The sequence below is a fragment of the Venturia canescens genome, chromosome 10, assembly GCF_019457755.1.
Source record: "Venturia canescens isolate UGA chromosome 10, ASM1945775v1, whole genome shotgun sequence".
Classification (NCBI taxonomy): Eukaryota; Metazoa; Arthropoda; class Insecta; order Hymenoptera; family Ichneumonidae; genus Venturia; species Venturia canescens.
In genome coordinates this window covers 6807504-6813559 of record NC_057430.1, presented here as the reverse complement: position 1 = coordinate 6813559, position 6056 = coordinate 6807504, and the positions used below count along the sequence as shown (strand labels likewise).

Genomic DNA, 6056 nt, shown 5'->3' with positions numbered 1-6056 from the left:
GATGCACAGTGAAAAAAAACTGAGAAAAAATTATAATACAGAAATCAAACAAAAATGTAAATAAAAACATTTTAAAGATTGTATTCCGACTGAATTTGTATCTTTTCTTTAAAATAAAGTTAAAGAATGAAGTTAAGGAAGGAAGTTTTAAATCTTTTCATATCAATAATAGAATCAGTAGAGGAGTGGACCCAGTAAAGTTTTCGTTGTACTAATGATAAATAAACTCATTATTTTTCGTTATTTTTGTTTATTCAAAGATTTATTTTTATACAAGTGTTTTGTAGTGTTTTACGTACCTAAAAATATTTAAAAAATAGACATTTATTTTTCATATTGATTTTTTAGTAATCAATCAAAATTTACATTTCGGACATTTCCAAACTTTTACTGTAGGTGTTTTTTTCAACGATACACAGGTTAAATGATACCATGTCAAGCAATAATCGCAACGGATAGAAATTTTATTATCAATTTGACCATCCTCCGTGGTACTATCAATAGAATCAACTGTGTCTTCTAAATTAATAGAACATTGACCGCAATAAAAAATACCTTGTTTCTTTTGTAAATTAACAGCTTTTTCAAGAAACTGCCAAGCTTCGGTCGTAAAATATTGTTTAACTATGGAAATTAGCCTATTAGCTCCTTTATCTATAAAAGGATGCGGTAATTTTTCAATTCGAGTTTCAATTACATTTTTTTCGATTAGTTTTCCTTCGCATAAAGCACATTTAATCAAATTTTCGTCGAGCAGCAACCAACGCAAAATTGTTTCACCTTTCTGAGATTTTTTTTTTCACGAATGGCAAGGCTGAGGTAGCTTGAGACAAGTTTCTTTTTTTTGAAAGTCCTATAACAGTTTTTTCTAGTCCCTTGGGACGGCCACGTGGCTTGATAACCGGAGGCATTTTGATGTTTGAAATTTTATTTTCAATTTCCAATTTTTTTTTACCAAAACCAGATGACTTGGCCAAACTTTCTTGAGGTTGATTTGAAGCAATTTCATTAACGTTTATAATGCAGTCATCGACCGACTGATTGGAGCAAAACTCTTCATCAGGATTTTCAGAAAAATTATCATCAGTTAATAGCATTTCCAACGACTCTACGGAATCATGTGCAAAATTTATCTCGTTTTCATTTTGGTGACACGGTTGCGATTCAGGTTGAGACTTTTCAACATTATCACTTTGGCAAATGATAGGGGTAACGATAAGCTCCACTAAATTATTTGAGGAGTTTTCGATTTCTTTATTTTGAGACCATATCAATTTCAGTTTCAGCATCTCATGAAGTCGACTTACGTAGCTTTCGCCAGTCACTTCCGCAACTAAACTTGCCAAGTCTTTAGCTATCAAAAAGGCTTTCCGATATCGATCATTTTGCGATGGCACATAACGTTTCGGAACGTTTTCAGTGACAATTGCTTGACAAGGGAGATCGACAGGATCGTTGTTTTCAGTAAAAATTCTCTGCTTGCGGAAAAAATAAGTGCGGGTCCATCGTTCGTTGCAGATATCAGTAGTACAGAGTGACAATCCCAAAATGCTTCTTACTTCAAAAATGTGCCTATATATATAAGAAGGAAGGATTATTAAAGGATAATGGAAAAAAGCTCATCAGGAGAAGGACTAACGGAAAATTGATCATTTGCTCATGGTACTATCGTAAAAATATTTTGACGGTGTATAACAATTACGAGTACTGAGAAACTTTGCGATGATAAAAATGAGGATTAATGAGCAAGAACAAAATATGTTGCACAACATATTTCCAGGACAAATCAACGAAAAATTGATCATTTACTCATAGTACTTTCGTAAAAATATTTTAACTGCGTAAAATAATTACGAGTACCAAAAAAATAAGAACTACTGACCAATAATCTATCGTTTCTTTCTAATACTATCGTAAAAATGTTTTAACTATGTAAAACAATTACGAGTACTGAGAAACTTTGCAATGATAAAAACGAGGATTAATGAGCAAGAACAAAATATCTTGCACAACATATTTCCAGGAAAAACGAAAAGTTGATAATTTGCTTATGATACTTTCATAAAAATATTTTAGTTGCGTAAAATAATTACGAGCACTAAAAAAATGAGGACTAATGAGCAATAATTTTTGTCAATAACCGGCATGGCAGTTTCATCGCAACGAAAAACAGACAATTGCAAGACTCCGGAGTTGTGTGAATCGATAACCCATTAATCCAAGTGACGAAGTGGTCTTGTTCTTGGGTCATGGTGAAAAGGTTTTTCATATCCAGTTCTCGTTGGACAAATCGAAAGGCGTATTTTGTAAGCAAATTTGAGAAAAAGTATGCTGGGCTATCAGCATCAAACGACTGGATCGGAATCTTTTGATACATAAATGCTGCTTTGTGATCGCGTTCGACATCCGAACAATGGATCAATTCGAAAAAACTTCGAACGAACTCTTCAATAGTACTATATCGCTTCACAACACTCTTTATTTTTGCATTGATCGATTCAATCCTGTTGTTCGTCGTGTTGAGAAAATTGTCCCTCATGAAGTTTTCGGATAGTGTCCACTCATTTCGGATGTTGTGCCAGTTCCGATTGAAATAATCTAGGACGGAATCCGGTAATTTTTTACATTCCTCATAGAGTAGCATGTACTGGTCTTCACTAGGAGCATACAGCATCTTTTAAAATAGCTCCTTGGCGGTATCCCTTTGTCCAGGCGTAATCCCTAATTTATCGCAGGCGATCTCTCGATTGAACGTTCTCAAGGAATGGAACACACATATCAATACTTTTGCAGAAGGAATTTGCTCTTTAATTATTTTCCTCTCCAGAAGATCCTTGTCCGCCATTACGCATTTGATTTCCGTCCAAGATTTATGGGCTTCTTTGAAAGATTCAATCATCCATCTCACGCTCTCGGCATCTTCTGATACCAAGATACAGACTCCGACGATTTCTGTTGACCCTTCCGAATCTTCGACGATCATGAGATAAACCGGCGCCCGAATGTTGAGTAACTTGAAAGTTCCATCGATTCCTAAAAATTCAGGAAATGCTTCCATCGTTTGTTTCATGCTGGGAGTCGTAAAGAATAGCCCTTTAAAAATATTCTCTTCTTCATAAACAAAAACCTGAGCACCTGAAAAAAAAGTTAAAATTTAAACTACAGTGATATTGAAGAGTGATAAAACAATGAATTCAGTGTTTATATTAGAAAGATAAACAAGAAAACTTACGAAACCGTTCTCGTAACATTGTTACTGTTCCCATCAAATCATTGCTTTCTCCTCGACATTCGGAACTGATGTTGGACAAATCCTTAAGAAGAACTTTTTTTCCCGTTTGAGCGTGTATCATATTATTTACTTTTTTCTTATTGGCACCAAGTTCCACCAGAAGCGTGGAGACTTTTTTTTTCTTCTTTCGATAAGGAACGAACTTGTGGTAGGTGCAAAAACAACTCCTGTAAAAATAGTCATAAATAAGTCACAAAAGTCTAAAACAATTTCATGGTGCAGGCATAGTAAATACAACAACTTTTTACCTTGGAACAAATGTGGTTGTGTTCAGTATTGATAGCAGTAACAACAAGAAAGTTACCACACCCGCTCAGCCCAAGCTGGATGAACGATTTACACCCTTTTTGAAAAGTGCTAAAATGCGAAATACAGTATATGAAACCTTATACAATAATCAAGCAATTTAAATCTCAAACGGAGCAACCTCGCTTACGAAAGGTAATCAATCTTGAAATGAGTTTTCAACAACAATATTCCTAAAGATAGACGATTACAAATATCATTGCATTGAAATCTATGTATTTTCTGAAGATGTGACTATAGCGGAGAATAGTATAGAGATTTTCACCCGTCACAGGAAACATTCAAAACTGTTTTTAACTATAGTAGAGAATAGTTTGTAAAGATTTTCAATTATAACAGAGAATAGTTTGTAAAGATTTTCAACTATAGCTGAGAATAGTATAGAGATTTTCACCCGTTCCAAGAAATACATGAAACTTTTTGTGACTATAATAGCGGAGAATAGCATAGAGATTTTTACCCATTGCAGGAAACACAAAACTTTTTGTGACTATAACAGCGGAGAATAGTATAGAGATTTTCACCCGTCACAGGAAACATTCAAAACTTTTTTTAACTATAGCGGAGAATAGTTAGTAAAAATTTTCAACTATAGCGGAGAATAATATGTACAGATTTTTCAATTATAGCGGAGAATAATATGTACAGATTTTCAACTATAGCGAAGAATAGTTTGTAAAGATTTTCAATTACAGCTGAGAATAGTATAGAGATTTTCACCCATCACAGGAAACATTCAAAACTTTTTTTAACTATAGCGGAGAAAAGTTTGTAAAAATTTTCAACTATAGCGAAGAATAATATGTACAGATTTTTCAACTATAGCGGAGAATAATATGTACAGATTTTTAACTATAGCGGAGAATAATATGTACAGATTTTCAACTATAGCGGAGAATAGTTTGTAAAGATTTTTAATTATAGCGGAGAATAGTTTGTAAAGATTTTCAACTATAGCTGAGAATAGTATAGAAATTTTCACCGGTTCCAAGAAATACATAAAACTTTTTGTGACTATAATAGCGGAGAATAGCATAGAGATTTTTACTCGTTGCAGGAAACACAAAACTTTTTGTGACTATAATAGCGGAGAATAGCATAGAGATTTTTACCCGTTGCCGGAAACACAAAACTTTTTAAACACAAAATTTATAAAAAATATAAAGATTTCCCAATACCTCAAATATGCAATTGTCAATCTTATTCAATTTTGACACGTTATTTCTCAACTGTATTCTGAATAATTTGACAAAATATAAAAAAATTCTTTGCAAAACAGATTTGGCGAGACTACTACGTTAACTGAAAATAGTGATAAACTTACGATGATGAACGAACACCCGTGGCTTGGGAAACGAAATTTTTACCGCCATTTATGCAGCAATATTTATATGAATAATATTTCAATTTTTCGTTCATAAATCTTTTGATCCTCCTTTTCCGGGCTTGAACAATTGTCATTGAATCTCGAACGTAATAACAGCTGTTCACTTCTTTCTGATATGCTGCAATACATTTTTCCATCTCTTCAAATGAAGAAAATTTTGTCCCGATTCCAAATTTTTCTCCAGACTGTTCACTTTTTTTAGTAGCTTGAGGTGGCATATTAGGAGATTCAAAATCACTATCATCAGAGAAATTTGTATCGGATGATTCACCAGGATTACAAAGCAAAGCTGCAACAAATGAAATTAAGGATTTTTCAGAAGAAAAATCGAGATGTGCCTGATTTTAGTGAAATTGGAATATCAATGACTTTTAAAGATTTTTGGACAAAGAATATGGATTTTTCAACGCATTGATAATAATTAATTTATCTAATTTCTAGAATAGAAAACATATTTTTTTTTCTCAAAAAATAGTTGTATATTATACGCCAACCAAAATATACGAATATTGTGAAATTTTTGCATTTTTTTCCCTAAAACAAAACGAGAAAATATAACACAGTCCAATAACTAAGAGATTTAGAATAAACTGTTAAAAGAGTAGCACCTCGCTTAAAGAGATAAAAGAAATAAAAATTTATAAAATCTTTGAAAATTAACTTACCCATGTTTGCAAATACCTGCTTTAATCAAGTCTTCCGTTCTTGCACAAATCAAACAAGAAAATGTAATTGAAAAATCACCAACGAGCACGAAAAAATGCCACGTGGTAACGAGCGATTGAGCACGTGGTGAAATCAGGATATGCAGAAACACCGGTATTTGAAGACTGAAATAAAATCACGGAAAACACGCAATTCACTGCACTGATTTATCGTTTCACGTTGGAGCAAGTCGTCTTGGCGACGGATCACAGATGGTGTGAAGAAGGAAACGACGCGAGAGCATGCGTTCCCTTCTAACACGCAATTCACTACACTGATTTATCGTTTCACGTTGAAGTGATCAATTCGACTCGGCGACGGATCAAAGATGGCGAAGAAGGGAACGACGCGAGAGCATGCGTTCGT

General features: G+C 33.6%; 1 long non-coding RNA gene across 1 annotated transcript; it reads right to left on the bottom strand.

Annotated features, from left to right (window-relative positions):
• Positions 1–294: 294 nt before the first annotated feature.
• Positions 295–5268, bottom strand: LOC122416963 (uncharacterized). The gene is made up of 4 exons (XR_006262198.1): positions 4923–5268; positions 3541–3649; positions 3233–3459; positions 295–3135 (listed from the first exon to the last, which is right to left on the bottom strand). It is a non-coding gene; the product is annotated as an uncharacterized lncRNA (long non-coding RNA).
• Positions 5269–6056: the final 788 nt, after the last annotated feature.